Source organism: Muntiacus reevesi, chromosome 2, assembly GCF_963930625.1.
Source record: "Muntiacus reevesi chromosome 2, mMunRee1.1, whole genome shotgun sequence".
Lineage (NCBI taxonomy): Eukaryota > Metazoa > Chordata > Mammalia > Artiodactyla > Cervidae > Muntiacus > Muntiacus reevesi.
This window is the reverse complement of record NC_089250.1, coordinates 231,838,901-231,853,636: the sequence shown is the minus strand read 5'-3', so window position 1 is coordinate 231,853,636 and position 14,736 is coordinate 231,838,901. Positions and strand designations below refer to the sequence as shown.

Genomic DNA, 14,736 nt, shown 5'->3' with positions numbered 1-14,736 from the left:
GGAAAAAAAAAAGAAATCTGGGTTTTTACATAAAATCTCACAGTTTCAGATGCTGGTGATTAATCCAAAATAAATTTCAAGCAGTTATCCTATAGATGCTCTGGACTCAATGCAGCGTGGCCCTGAGCAAACCACTTAACCTCTCTGAAATTCAACTGTCATCTGTAAAGTGGAAAAATAGCCCACAGTATTGTAACAAGGAGATAAGATACACTTTGTCCATATTAATGATAATAAAAAGCAACAGTAACAATGGCAGCTAAATTCAATGAGTGCCAGGCACATAGTAACATGCCTTAATGTGGTTTCATTCAAACTATTAGGCATTTTTTTAACCTTGTATTTTGAAATAGTTTCAAACTTTCAGAAAAGTTACATGAAAACTACAAAGAACTCTCCTATACTTTAATTCAGATTTGCCTGTTTGTATCATTTTTGTTTCACTTTTATTATCTGTCTATACATATGTTTCTCTTTAATATTTGAGAGTGGGTTGCTTATATATATACAGTGAACTTCTAAATACTTCAGTGCACATTTCCTAAGAACAAGGCCCTATATTTGGTCCTTAATATTAATTTGGTCATTTAATATTAATATACTATAATCTGTAAGTGTGAGTCGCTCATTCGTGTGTCTTTGCAACCCCATGGACTGTAGCCCACCAGGCTCCTCTGTCCATGGAATTCTCCAGGCAAGAATACTGGAGTGGGTTGCCATTTCCTTCTCCAAGGGATCTTCCTGACCCAGGGATCGAACTCAGGTCTCCCGCACTGCAGGCAGCTTCTTTACAGTCTGAGCCTAATCTACAGCCCATTATCTAATTTCATCAGCTGTCCTAATAACGTTCTTTATGCAATTTCTTTCAGCACAGATTCATACATTGTATTTGGTTGTCATGTCACTTTGGTCTTTCTTAATCAGGAGCTGTTCCTGACTTTTGAGATAAGTATTCTTATTCCATCTTCTTTTTATCGATAAGACACTGAAGTTCAGAGAGGTTGAAGCACCTGCCCAAAGTCACACAGCTAGGAAATGTTAAGCTTGGACTGAAGCCCAAGAGATTCCCTCCAGAGTCTGTGTTCTTGTCCTCCAGGCATAAAAGCTTGCAAATACTAGCCTTTGTTGTTAATAACTGAAAACAGTGCCTCTCTGCAAACAGGTGGATGGCCGCTCATAGCCACCTCACTCAGCAGGTGGTCATTAACTGAAGGGGTGGCCTCCTGTGCACACACTGGCTGGACCTCCCACTGCCAGCTCCCCACACCTGGCAATGGCCCTGGCCTAACGCCCACCCTAACCTGAGAGGCCCCATTTAGCTCCCTCTATACAAGCTGGGCAGTGGAGAGCTGGGAGGACCACGGCTCCTGCCTACCTTTTTCCCCTGTTAAAGTGACAGTCAAGGTTCAAATGCCCGTGCCCAAAAATCTAAGGAAGACAAACACCCCAGGAGTAGAGCCTGAAATCAAAAGGGCCCCTAAGCCATGCCCCTGGCCCACACCACTTGTCCAAGAGGGGACTGAGCGTGTCCTAACATACATGACAGAGTTGACTGGAGAGAAGGGTTTATAGGAACAAGGAAGAGCAAGGGCTGGAGGTGAGAGTGGAGTTCTCACCACAGGAGCTGAGAGGACTTAGGACTCCTGGGCATCACGCAGCCTGTGTTACATGCAGAGAGGAGCAGGAGGCTGTGGGCTGATCATGCTCAGGAAATAAGACTCAGCTTCCTCAGTGAGGACCCCCAGAGATGTGGACTCATCCACTCTGCTCTGGCCAAAGCCCCTGCCCCCAATTCCAGGCGGCATCAGCTTAGGAAACCACTCTTTGGCTCCCAGATGGGTGTGGCTCAGGGCTGGAAGCTGCCACCAACCTTGCCTCCATCATTTCTGGCTCCTGTCCACCCACCAGCCAGGCCCCATCAGACAGCTCTCCAACGGTCAGTCGTGAGCCACAAATACCAGCAGACTCACAGCAGGAGAGGTGACGCTGCCAACAAGAGGCTTTGCAACAGATCCAAGTGTCGTCTACTGCCTGAGTTCCAGACCACTCTAGAGGCTAATTTGTGCTGAAATATCTTAAAATCCTGGCACCTTCCTTTTGCACACCCTATTAAATTTGGAAGTTTACAGACCTCACCTGCAAGCCCATTTCAAAGTTTTAGAAGCTAGAACAGCTCTTGAAACAACACTTCCAGAACAAACAAAAAGAAAGTTTTGCTTTTCTTCTTCACCGTAGACAATGTTGAAAATACAGAAAGCATGAATAAACAAGAAAAGGATCTATCAACAGACCTCTCCCCCAAAGATACTGCAATGAAGACTCCTCCATCTATCCTTCTAGACAGATGGCCTGCCTGCTCTGTGAGCCTCTCTCTACAGAGGTGTTTGGGACCAAACTGTAACACTCTGTCACCCCTATTGGCCAGCAGGCTTCCGACTGCAGGGACCACATCTAACTCGCTTTTCTGCCTCCTGCCCGGGCAGGCCATTCAAGGTTCCCTTGCTGGAGTTGCCATGGAGGCTATGTAAGTCTTTATCCCCCCATTAGCAGTCCCTCTGAGCCCAGTTACAAAAGAAGGGGATCCAAAAGGTAGGGTCAGTAGCAAAACCCCAGAGCACCCCCCAGTGGGGGTCAGGAATAGGAAGAAGCAAGAGTTGGGCAGGTAGGTGGACAGGCAATATGTTTCACTCTTGATGGGGATTTAACGGGCCCACTTGACCTGGGGGGTGGCATCAGGCTCCTAATGGGTACTCCACCAGAACCAGGCCAAAACAGGACAGGAAGACCAGAAGGCCAGGCCCTAGTCCCCACTCCAGACCCAACTTGCTACAAGCCCTTTGATGACTTCAGCTTTCCCAGTCATTGATCATTCCTGTCCTAACTCACAGGATCAAATGGTACAAGGGACATGCCATGGCTCTGTAAGCCATCTGGCCTCAGAAACTGGAACTCTCTCACCTCTTCTCGCCTTCCTCCATAAAAGGCCCAAGAACAACCACGCTTGAAAGCCTGAGGGCATCAAGGGCTGAGGAAGAAGATCCAGCCACTGAGGACCTTAAACATTCAGCACAGGGGGAGGCAGATCCAAAAGGCCCCCTGTAGACCCAGCTCGCCACTCCCATGAGGCCTCTTCATGCCACTAGGGATCTTCCCTCACAGTTCCAGGTCCACAGTGGGACACGCTCCCCTCTCCTAGGAGGGCACCTGCCCACGTGGGAAAGCAGTGACTGAATGCCAGAGGCCCTCCTCTCAGGGCACAGAGCCCCAGCTTGCCAAGTGCCCTCAGCTTCACACCCTGAGACCATTGCAGTCCTGCTGGTCATTCATTCATTCCTGTTTCTGTGGAACATCATCCTGGACCAGGTCTGAGGCTTCAGCAAGCCATGAGGGCCCTGAATCTAAGGTCAGTCCAGATGTGGCCATTCCAGACACAGCCCAACCTCTAAGGACACCTGTGGCCCTCACCTTAAAGGCTCCACTTGTAATGAAAGGGCCCCAACTCTCATTTTCCAGCTTTGGCTCTTGGCCGCAAAAAGAACAAGCGTTCTTGGCCTTTGGGAAAGGCGATCCAAGATATAAACTAGGAGAGAGAACAATTAGAGCCCACACTGAGAAAGCCTCCAGCATTTCACCCCCAACCAGGGATCATTAGCTTCCCTTTCACGTGAAAGTTTAGGTTTCTGTCTTGCCAGCTCTCCATCTACACACCGCCCTGGCCCCCCACAGGCAAGGGGGTCCTGCTCACTGCTGGCTGTAGCTGGACAGCTTCCAACGCCAGCCCTTAGTCTTGCCCTTACCTGAGTTTTCTCTCTGATTTCTTACTTTAAACAGAACACACTGATCTTCCAGGGGCCCCTGCCTTGTCAGAGCCTAGGAAACCCGACAAACCAGCCCCTCTTTACCATCATAAGCCAGTGGACATTCCAACAGAGCGGTCGGAGGGTGCCGGGCCCAGGGGGGCACAGAGCCATGCCCCTCAGTGAGGTCTCGGTCTGTCATTCGGGGAGTGGAGTTGGGCCCCAGTTCCTGCGCTGGGGTCCTGTCTGGGCCAGGGTCTTCCCCGCAGTACCTGAACGAGGGGGACATCCGAGAAGACCCACCCCAAGCTCGGGCCGGAGAAAGAGCAAGACCTGGGTGGGGGCGGCTCCGCGAGCAAGCTGCTGGCGGAGGGGTGGGGGTCGCGCCTGTCCCGGCTCCTGAGACGGGGAAAAGGCAGGCCGAGCGCGGGGCCCGGCTGCAGCCGCCCGGGCCCACACCCACCCCTCCGTCTGGGTGCGGCCCCGGCAGGCGGGAGGCGAGGACGCCGCAGGCGCGCCCCCCACGCCCGCGCCCCGCCGCGCGGGGGTCCGAGGACCAGACGGGCGGCCGCGAGCCCCCTCGGCCCGGCCGGCCGCGCCTCTCCCCGCCGGGCGCCGGCGTGCGCTCACCTGCCGGCCCGCTCCGCTCCGCGCGGCTCCCGCTCCGGCCGCTCCGCCGCCCGAGTGGCCGCGCCGCCGCGGGCCGGATCGCGCGGTGCGGGCGGGGGCGGCGGAGCGGCCGCAGGCGCCCCCCGCTGGCCGCCCGGCCCAGCCCCGAGCCCGCGACCTCGCGGCCGGGAGGGAGCGCCGCGTGCCGCCGCCCTGCCCGGTTTCCCCCAGAAACGCTGAAAACGCGCAGACATCCCACGGCCGGCGCCCGCCTGCCCACGCGGGTGTGGGAGTCGGCGGCCAGGCGCCCTGGGAACGCGGGCAGGAAATTAAACCTTCTCCAAACCCATTTTCTTCCTCAAAGCCACGCACGTGTCTGGGCGCGCCAGGTGCAGCCCCACCTCCCCAGAGGGAAACACTTTCTAGCAAACTCTTTCAGCTGTTTCTGCTCCGATTTCCCACCCCACCCCCACTAGCAACGCCCGTTTCTAGAAGGATCCATAGACTGCGGTCTGGTACCCTCCTGCCAAGATGAGGGAAACGAGTTGCAACCTACTGTTTCATTCGAGCCTTCAACTCCTAGGGGGTCCGGAGTCCGAGCCGACCCAGTGCCCGCGCGAGTCTGGCCTTTGTTGGACTGCTTCTCTGGCCACCAGGAAGACCAAGCCTGCCTCAGAAAGTAGTTGTCCTCAGAAAGTAGGTGTCGTAACCCCGTCATGACCCCACTCACCGCTGCTGACAACCCAGGGTGGGGCCCCAGAGCTGGCAGCAAAAAAAAAAGAAAAAAGAAAAAAGAAACGCTGTTCTGTTTCCAAAGCGCCAAGGCTGGGAGAGCAAGAAAACCCTCCTCTTGAGTCACCGCTGGGAGGGACAGAGGAGGCTGACTGAAGGGGTAATCAAGATCAGGAGGGCATTTAGCTCATAGACCTGCATGAGTTTCTCTCTTCCCACTTGTCCAAAGCGCCCTTATGCCCACCGTGGAACCTGGGGGGTCCCGTTTTGCTGAGAGTAATTACGTAAACCCCTGTTATACCCATATCTCAGGTCCAACCTCAGAGGCCAGAGCCCCACAGAAAAGATGCCTAGGAGTCTGCAACTGAATGAACCCCAGGTGATCCCATGACAAGCTGGTTGATGAACTGTGGTCTACTTGGGACCGTGTGATGGAATCCTGGAGTCAGGTACCCGGAGGTAACCTCACGGGGAAGAAACCCTGAGTGTGTCACAGCCTTGATCCCACAGTGGACTTAGAGCCCAGCCCAGAAGCCACCTACTTCAGAACTATTATGAGGAATCAGATGATGGGACGCTGGAAGGTGATGTCCATTTCAGGTGGCGGGTAAGAAGATCCCCGCTGAGCCTTCTGTCCATCAGCAGCAAGCCCTGCCTGGTTCTGCCCAGACAGGCGGGCACCGCCTCGGGCTCCCACAGCCTCTGGGTGTCCAGACCGTGGCCCCTGGCCTTCTGGGCTGGCACGCTGACAGATTACTGCTGCTTCCCCAGGGCTCACAGGGAAAGATCTTCCTAGCGGCTGGGACTTCCCTCCACAGGAAATGGGAAGCCGGGGCAGGCAGCGCAGACCTAATCCTCAGCAGAACCAGCTCAGGCGCCAAGTGCCACCTCCTGCAGCCCCTCCCCCGCCACCACTCAGGAAGTGAGGGGACCCACCTGTTTGCCCCAAGGCCTCAAGAACAGTGAGTGCCTCTGCCCCGGGGCGGTGTGTTCCCTAGAGAGTGAGGCGGAGCCCTGGGCATCCGATGACCCAGCTGGGGCTTGTGTTCAGCCGTCTCTCCGCAGGCCTTCAGCTGGAAGCCTTCAGCCCCTCACTGTGTGTGTGTGGGGGGGGGGGGGGGGCAGGGAGAGATTCTACGACCTCCCACCCTTTCGTGTGTGTGTGTGTGTGTGTGTGATCCTTATGCAACTCTATGACCAATTCTCTTGACAGCAAACAGGAAAGGAGAGCTGGAGAAAGTGAGTTAACCACGATGCCTGTCTCAGTGCTCACCAAGAACTGCCAGGACAGTTCTGTCATCCCATCAGTGCTGCGGTCACCTCAGTGGCCTTCTTCTTGCATCCTAAGTCCTCGGTCAGTGATTCACAAACTGTGGCCAGCATGAGAATGCCCAGAGGCCTAATGAAAACACACACTGCCGGGCCCAACTTTGAGTTCGGATGGAGCAGTTCTGGTGTGCCCACCAAGAGTTTTACCTTCTACCCAGCTCCCTGGGTAGGGTTTCCCCAGAGGCTCAGCAGTGAAGAATGCCCTCAGAAAGAAAGAGATGAGGGTTCCATCCCTGGCTTGGGAAGGTCTCCTGGAGAAGGAAATGGCAGCCCACTCCAGTATTCTTGCCAGAAAAATCCCCTGGACAGAGGAGCCTGGCGGGCTGTGGTTCATGGGGTCCCAGAGTCAGACTCGACTGAGCACACATGCACAGCTCCGGGGTGATGACGACGCTGCTGATCCTCCGGCCAGCCTGTGTAGTAAGGCTCCAAGGCACTGGTCTCCAAATATGGGTTGATCCTATTCCCAGAGATTCTGGTCCTGGGTGGGTCTGTGAACATGCATTAGTAAAAACCCCCACATGAGTTTAGTTCGTGTCAAGGATGGCACTTGAAATCAGAAAGGGACGGAATGGCTTCATCAATACATAGTATTGGATGAACTGGCTGCTCCTGAGGCAGAATTACTATTGATACATAGCATCTCTTGTTATTGTTGTTTCGCTAAGTTGCGTCCAACTCTGAGACCCATGGACTGTAGCTCACCAGGCTCCTCTGTCCATGGGGATTCTCCAGGCAAGAATACTGAATGGGTTGCCATTTCCTTCTCCAGGGGATCTTTCCAACCCAGGGGTCGAACCTGCATCTCCTACATGGTAGGTAAAGTGGATTCTTTACCACTGAGCTACCTGGGGAGCCCAAAAGGCCATATAGTATATTCTAAATTGTAAGGATAAATGGAACTCACACCATACTAAAAGAGTAGTAACAACAACAGTCAACCAATAGATTCAAGATCTTTGCGCATGAAAACGAACCTTACCAAAGAAGGTGCTTTAGTAATTTTGGATTGGAGAAGCCTGCATATTAAGTCAAATCCACACTGAAGGGCTGCAGTTAAAAGTTGAATGTCTCCGTCCAGGTGAGTGGGTCTCGAAATGTCCACATCAAGTATGTTTGTGATTTTAATTATCCACAGTGTTGAAAACACATTTGTCTGACGAGTCCCTCACACTGCCCCCTACCCGCCCCCCGCCCCCCCGCCCCCCCACAGGGCCAGCGTCTGCTGCTAGAAAACCATCAATGTAGTTGCCTGAATGAATTCCTGTGGTAGACAATAGTTCAGGGGCCTTGTTTCACTTGTGTAGGGAGAGGAAGATTCAAAAACCTAAAATAAATCACTACAGTAGAAGCTATGATTTGCCTATCTCAGCAAACTCAACCCTTCTCCTTATCAGGCTGGGCAGGACAGCACACAAGTTTCCTGAGGTTGGTGCTTGTCATTTCAGACCTGGTCCAACTTCTTCACTCCTTACTACGTGGAGCAGCATCTGCCTCCCCAGCCAGATGGTCCTTGTTACTTACCCCTAAGGAAGAAGGAGCTTTCTTCCTGTCCTCACTCCCTTTAGCAGTCTTGCCATGGACAGATGCCCTGTGAGTACCTGTGTATGGGCTGTGTGAATATCCATTTTTAATTAGAAAGGGGAAATGTACTTCACAGTAGAAAAGTGAAACAATCCAGAGATGAGAAGGATTGAAATGCCACTCCCTGAGATAACTCATGCTCAAGGTTTGGGATACAGTCTCCTACACCCTTCTCCTTGGTAACCCAATTTTACATTAGAAAACTTGCCAGGTCAAATCGTGATTCTGTACCCTTTAGACTTCGACAGTGCTGAATGTCACTTGTATCTCAATAAAATTGAAGGGGGAAAAAGTGGTCAGAAAAGACGGTAGATTGAACCCATTGCTTACTGCTGCCTCCTGAAACCTGCTAAAACAGCAATGAAAGCATTGTTTAGGTCCCGTTAAGAATGAAGAAAATGAGAGGGGAGGTAGGGAGTACGGATTTGGAACGTGGAAAGCAGACAGACCAGTAGTACTGACTTGGCAGACATGAGAAACTGGATCTTCCCCTGGCAGTTGGGAAGATGAAGACTCAATCCCAATTATACTGGGATAAGCTCCAAAGTCTTGAAAAGTGGAAGTGCCAAGTATCTCAGGAAGCAGGACAGAGCTCAAGTAAAGAAGATAGTCTGAAAACCTCAGGAGCAGTGAAGACTGTCAGCCTCTCCCCCACCCTGACCACCCCCCTACCCCCACCCCAGCTGAGGACCCCTCCTCACTCACACAGAAGTCAGCAGGGTTTTTCTCTGGAAAAGCTAAAACAAGTCTCTGGAATGGACCACACCAAGTCCAGCTGTCAGAAAAGAGAAATTTAAAAGGGAGATTTATATGGAAAACTGAGACACAGCCAGCCTTGACCCCACCAAGCCAGCCCTCGTCCCCACTCACTCAGCTAGCTCCCAGGATGCTGGCAGCCAGACTCTTCCTCCCAGGCTGAAGGGGTTCTATGGGGAGCCCCTGAAGACCCTCCCCTGACCCCCATCAAGCCTGATCACCCCGAGAGAAGCACACAGCTGGCTGCCACACTGGGTCCAGAGTGTCCCACGAACTTGTTAGGCCCCATTCTTACACATTCTACGCCTTCTGGTGTAGGCGACCAGAAGACAGCGGGAATCCAAAGAAAGCCTCTAACCCTGAAAAACAGAGCCCAAGACAACAGGAGGGAGGAAAAGGTCCAGAGAGACTATACAGGCAAAAACCGACTCAGTAATATTTTCAGAGAGTCAAAAATTTGTCATAACCACGAAATCATATAGGGTACTACTTTTTGACAAGGAACATCTGAGAGGGGAGAAAAGAAAAACCTCAAATGAAAACATGATAGCTAAAATGAAAAGCCATTAAAATGGCTGGAAGATAAAAGTTAAGTTGAATAAAAAGTCAGAGATGGAAAATAGAGAAGAGATAAGAAAATGAGAGATCAGTCCAGGAGACACAGTTATCAGAATAACTGTGGTGTTCTTAAGAAAACAGAAGAGAGGAAGATAAAAATGCAAGATTTTCCAGCAATAAAGGTCATGCGATGCCAGACTGGATAATGAGAATTCAAGGTTTCTCAGAACTAAAGCTTATGCGATGCTATCAAATGCCCAGTACAGCTGTTGGAAACGGAACCACCAAAGTTCCATAGTAGTGAAATTTCAGGCCATTGAGAACCAAAGAGAAGATCTTAAACATTTTGAAAGAAAGGAAAAAAAAAAAGGTTACAACCAGCTTTTCTCACAACAGTGAGAGCGATGAAGGGATGCTTTCAAATTCTGAGGGAAAAATGTTTTCCAACTCAGAATTCTATACCCAGCCAGCCAAGCAGTTGAGCATAAATGAAGAACAGAGACATTTTCAGGTGTTCACTGTCTGCGTACCCTTTTCCAGGAAGCTACTGGTTGGTGGTGGTTTAGTCGCTAAGTCGTGTCCGATGCTTGCGAACCCCATGGACTGTAGCCTGCCAGGCTCTTCTGTGAATGGGATTCTCCAGGCAAGAATACTGGAGTGGGTTGCCATTGCCTTCTCCAGGGGATCTTCCCGACCCAGGAATCGAACCCAGGTCTCCTGCACTACAGGCAGATGATTTCCCAACTGAGCTATGAGGGAAGCCCAAACTACTGGGGGATGTGTGCTAATGAAAGGAGAGAGTTTATCAAAAAGAGGGATGAATAGGATACAGAGAACAGGAGATGCAACACAGGGAACATGAAGGGAATGTCCAGGTGGGAAGTGGGACAGACCAGGGTGATGTGCCCGGGCGCAGCTGGACAGAAGTTCCAGGGGAGATGCCTCTGATGCACCTTAGCATTTGGAGAGACTTGGAAAATTGGCAGAGTTTATGGTGAATTATGAAACTCCAATACTTTGGCCACCTCATGTGAAGAGCTGACGTATTTGAAAAGACCCTGATGCTGGGAAAGATTGAGGGCAGAAGAAGAGGATGACAGAGGACTAGAGGGTTGGATGGCATTACCAACTCAATGGACATGGGTTTGGGTGAGCTCTGGGAGTTGGTGATGGACAGGGTGGCCTGGCGTGCTGCAGTCCATGGGGTCACAAAGAGTCAGACACTACCGAGTGACTGAACTGGTGGTGAATTAACATGGAAAAATAAACACACGCACATACAAAACACCAGGAAAAACAAACAAAAATTGTACGAAGAAAAAGAGTTATACCTCTCAGAGGATGAGAACAGCATCCACATAGTAATGATAGTGTAACCACTGCACACTTGCTAAGCAAAATTCAGTATAACTGTTGGGAGGCTGGGGCTCAGAAATTCAGGGTTGGTGGGAAGTCAATACATAATTTCAAGTACGAAAAAATAAAAAATTATTTAGAGACATGGAGGCAAACACTCTACTCCCCAAAAATGTGGGGAGGTAGAAAGCAGAGGGAATGGAGACAAACTTTTAGAACTCTTGGTTTCAAACTATGAACAAAACTGCTGCTCTGGCCCGATCCACCCGCTCTCACCTTGGCAGGGCCCAGCCCGACCTGTTAGGACGCCCTTGTGCCAGCCTGGCTGCCTCACACACTGTCTCCACAGGCTGTTCTGTGTTACCTCTCCCTAATCACGTGGATCTTCCTGTAGATGCCTTGCCTATTTATGTGAAAGCGCTGTTTTCTTGAATTGGATTTTAAAAAACAAGATGCATGATGTAACCACCTTTCAACTATTTTGAGTGCTTGCATGAAACCACATTCCTCAAGATACCTGCTAAGTGATTCAAGTACAAAAGTGATTTGCAATCCAAATTGAGCAATAACTCTTTTGACTATTGATTGATACACCACTTGATACTTTTTAACCCTCTCCTTTCCTTTCACTTTAATGTTCGCATTAAACATTGACATTTTTGGTCACACTGCAGTTGAAATATGTGGGTTATTTTCAAATATCTTTCGATATTGATTTCTAATATAATTCCACAATGATAAGGGAACAGACTATATGACTTCAGTACCTTTAGACCATGAAATTTTTGCACCTTTTTTTAATGTCCCTGGATATGTTCCAGTGTCTCCTGGTTTATAGGCTATGGGAACTTGAATAGAATTTGTGTCCTGCTGTTGTGTGAAAATTTTATAAATTTTAATTATGTTGAATTGGTTCATAGTGCTTTTCAGGCCTACTATATCCTTCTACTTTTCTGTCTATTCAAGTCTATTAGATTGAGTAGTTGATATTGAAACTCCATCTAAGTCTTACCTACTTAAAAAAAAATAACTGTAATAGACAGTGGAACTATATATAACTTTGCTCTGCAGTTTCCAAGTCTCCTTAAATGTGTTATCATACTTTCATAATTTTAAAGAAAATTGACATTTTTATTTCTGATGGGTTTTTCTCCTCAACATTTTAATCCTGTTCTCAAATCTGAATTAGTTACTTGCTTTCTAAACACACATATAACACAAATTTATGCTATTTCCCAAACAGATGATTTCACATATTAGCTTGGGTTGTTGATGAAAAAAGTCAGTCTAAGAAATGGTAAATTTTATTCAGGTCAAACTGAGGATTATAGTTCTTCAGAGAGCGCTGAGAACTGCTGAGGAAGTAAGGTGGGGATGTGACTCTGGCACAGATGTGATTCTGGCCAAGTGGGTACCTGCAACCAAGCACCTGTCTCAGTAGAAGGTTGCTGCTGGCCATGAGGAATGAACATCTTCATTAATGGTTTTCTAAGTATAGGCAGATGCAAGATCATAACATAGACATGTTATGATATGCATATCAAGATGCAAGGGTCATAACATTTTCACCTGAAAATATCTGAGAGCCAGTCTATCAGTTTCTCAGAGCACAAGGGGCCTCGTGGTGATCTGTACCCTGAATCCCTTTCAGGATGTACTGGGGGTCAGCAGCTGCAGTGGCTGATGACTGGATGCTGGGCCACACTCTTCATTTTACAACCCCTTACCTTTTGGTCTTAATTTTGACCCAAGTTTTGGGAGGCATTTTGTGACCAACTTGTCTCATGGCACCAAGAATGCTTGGTCCCAGGTCAGGCAAGGATTTTGTTAATAGGCCACTCAATTTGTTGTAACTGGACAAGGCCCTGTTAACAGGAGCCAGAAACCTCTGGGCCGCCTGTCTTACTTGTCTGTTTAGGTTCAGGAACTGGTTCCCTCTTGTTGCTTCTTCCCACATCTGGAGTTACACTATTACAATGATTATCTATTTGATCAGTTGTTTCAAGTTGCCTAAATCATCAGCTATAGTGAAGGACAGGGAAGCCTGGCGTGCTGCAGTCCATGGGGTGGCAAGGAGTCAGACACGACTTAGCAACTGAACAACAATAACAATCATTAATTTTACCTGCAGTTCAGTCACATGTTTGGTAATGGAAGGAACAGTAATCCTGTAAAATAGGCCAAGTACAAGTAATATAGCTAGTAACATTAATAAGGTCATAAGTATTTAAGAACTTCCATTAGGTACAGCCCAGTATCTCTCCGGGTCATCTGACCAGTGCGTTTTGCACCAATTGGCGTCTTTGAGGAAAATAATATATTGGCATCGTACATAAAGTCTACCAAAGATGTCTGCATGTACAAATTATTGTGACTCCTCACAGGACTGAGAAAGGAATATTATCTTTTAAGGAGTTACATGGCTGGCACCAGAAAGAGAAAAAATTGATCTTCATGGTTCAGTAGGTATTTCTGCCCTTGGGGGTGTCTGGTTACTGCATAATGGAGATGTACATAGAGGGGAGGGAGGCGGCCCAAACAGGCAGAGTAAACTTTTATCTTTCAATTTTTGTCTTGCCATAAAATGTGAATTTTTTTATCTCATTGGTATTTTTAAGTGGTTTTCTTAGACAAGAAGTATAGAGCATTTTTTTTCATAAAAAATGGCCCCAACTTAAAAGTCAAAGTTGTTGTATGCCTAAGTTAACCTGCTAAATATAGACCATCTCATCAGACTTTACTGCTAATGAACAGAGACTACAGCAGAAATCCTACCATCACATGATAAGAAAGTAGCACTTTAGAAAATGATAGCTCCTAAAGATTACAGAGATCACCATCTGAAGTTTCCCACAGCTACTGTTCATCCTTTTTCCGACAAATTTTTCCAGTAGATTTTCCCAATAAAACCCAAGGCAGTTCTCTGCCTTCTCCTGACCCAAATAGTTGGATTCTTTTCCTCTCCAGAGTTCCCTTTCTTGGATCACTGTATAATTCATTCTACTTTAAGACAACTTATTTTTAGAGAGAATTTTATGGTTGTTGCTGCTACAGTTATTGAGGGGTCTTAAAAGATTAAGTTAGGGGGCAAGTGGGTGGAAAATGATCAATACAACTATTTTTTCATCAGTTTTGCCAAATACCTTTTTTTTTTTTTTAACGTGGAAATACAGAAAAAAAGCAGCAGGGTGTAGTTTCAGACAACCATGTTGCATTTATAACATTTGGTGGTGGTGTAGTCACTAAGTCGGTGTCCAACTCTTGCAACCCCATGGACTGTAGCCTGCCAGGCTTCTCTGTCCATGGAATTCTCCAGGCAAGAATACTGGAGTGGGTTGCCATTTCCTTCCCCAGGGGATCTTCCCAACCCAGGAATCAAACCCGGGTCTCCTGCATTGCAGGCAGATTCTTTACCAACTGAGCTACAAGAGAAGCCCCCACATTTATAACATTTAAATCCAAAAGTATCAAAAAGCAACTCACGAAAATTCACCTAAAAGATAAACTGGGGGAGGGGGACATTTTTTTTCCTCAGTAAAAGTTCAGAAGTGCCATCAAACAGCAGTATTTTATAAAACCCTAATCCAAGTTGAGCTGAAAAGTGCTGGACATTTCATAAGCGCTTATTAGCTTAAGAGCCTTGGGGCATCTGACATGTGAATTTACCAAAGCTATTTGCAAGCAAATGTCAGCATATAAAAAAGTAGTAGATCTGGATGTGCATTGACATGGAAAGATAGCTAAAAATCTCTGTGGTAGAGGATTTGCAGACTACTACAGAATGATACCACGTATGTAAGATGGGGAAAAAGTCCCCTCTGAAATTATATTTGTGCAGATATATTTATGTATAAAAATGTACTTTTTACAAACTGGGAGTACACATCCCCAAATATTAAAGCAGCTGGCTCTAATACTGAGGGGTTGAGGGTGAAGGGTAAATAATTCCTTTTATGTAGATATTTACATATTACATTTCTTCACAATGTAACATACACTCATGCATTAGTAGAGG

The 14,736-nt window shown here is 48.1% G+C and overlaps 1 protein-coding gene across 3 annotated transcripts in view; it reads right to left on the bottom strand.

Moving 5' to 3' along the window:
- ADCY7 (adenylate cyclase 7) overlaps window positions 1-5,073 on the bottom strand; it is a 61,857-nt gene extending 56,784 nt beyond the window's left edge. For 2 of the 3 annotated variants that reach the window (XM_065925293.1, XM_065925300.1), the window contains exon 1: window positions 4,428-4,501. The gene's annotated coding sequence lies outside the window, so the exon portion shown is untranslated. Of the gene's footprint in view, window positions 1-4,427; window positions 4,502-4,962 lie in introns of those variants that run through there. The other variant, XM_065925297.1, reaches the window with a different exon arrangement.
- Between the last annotated feature and the right edge of the window lie 9,663 nt (window positions 5,074-14,736).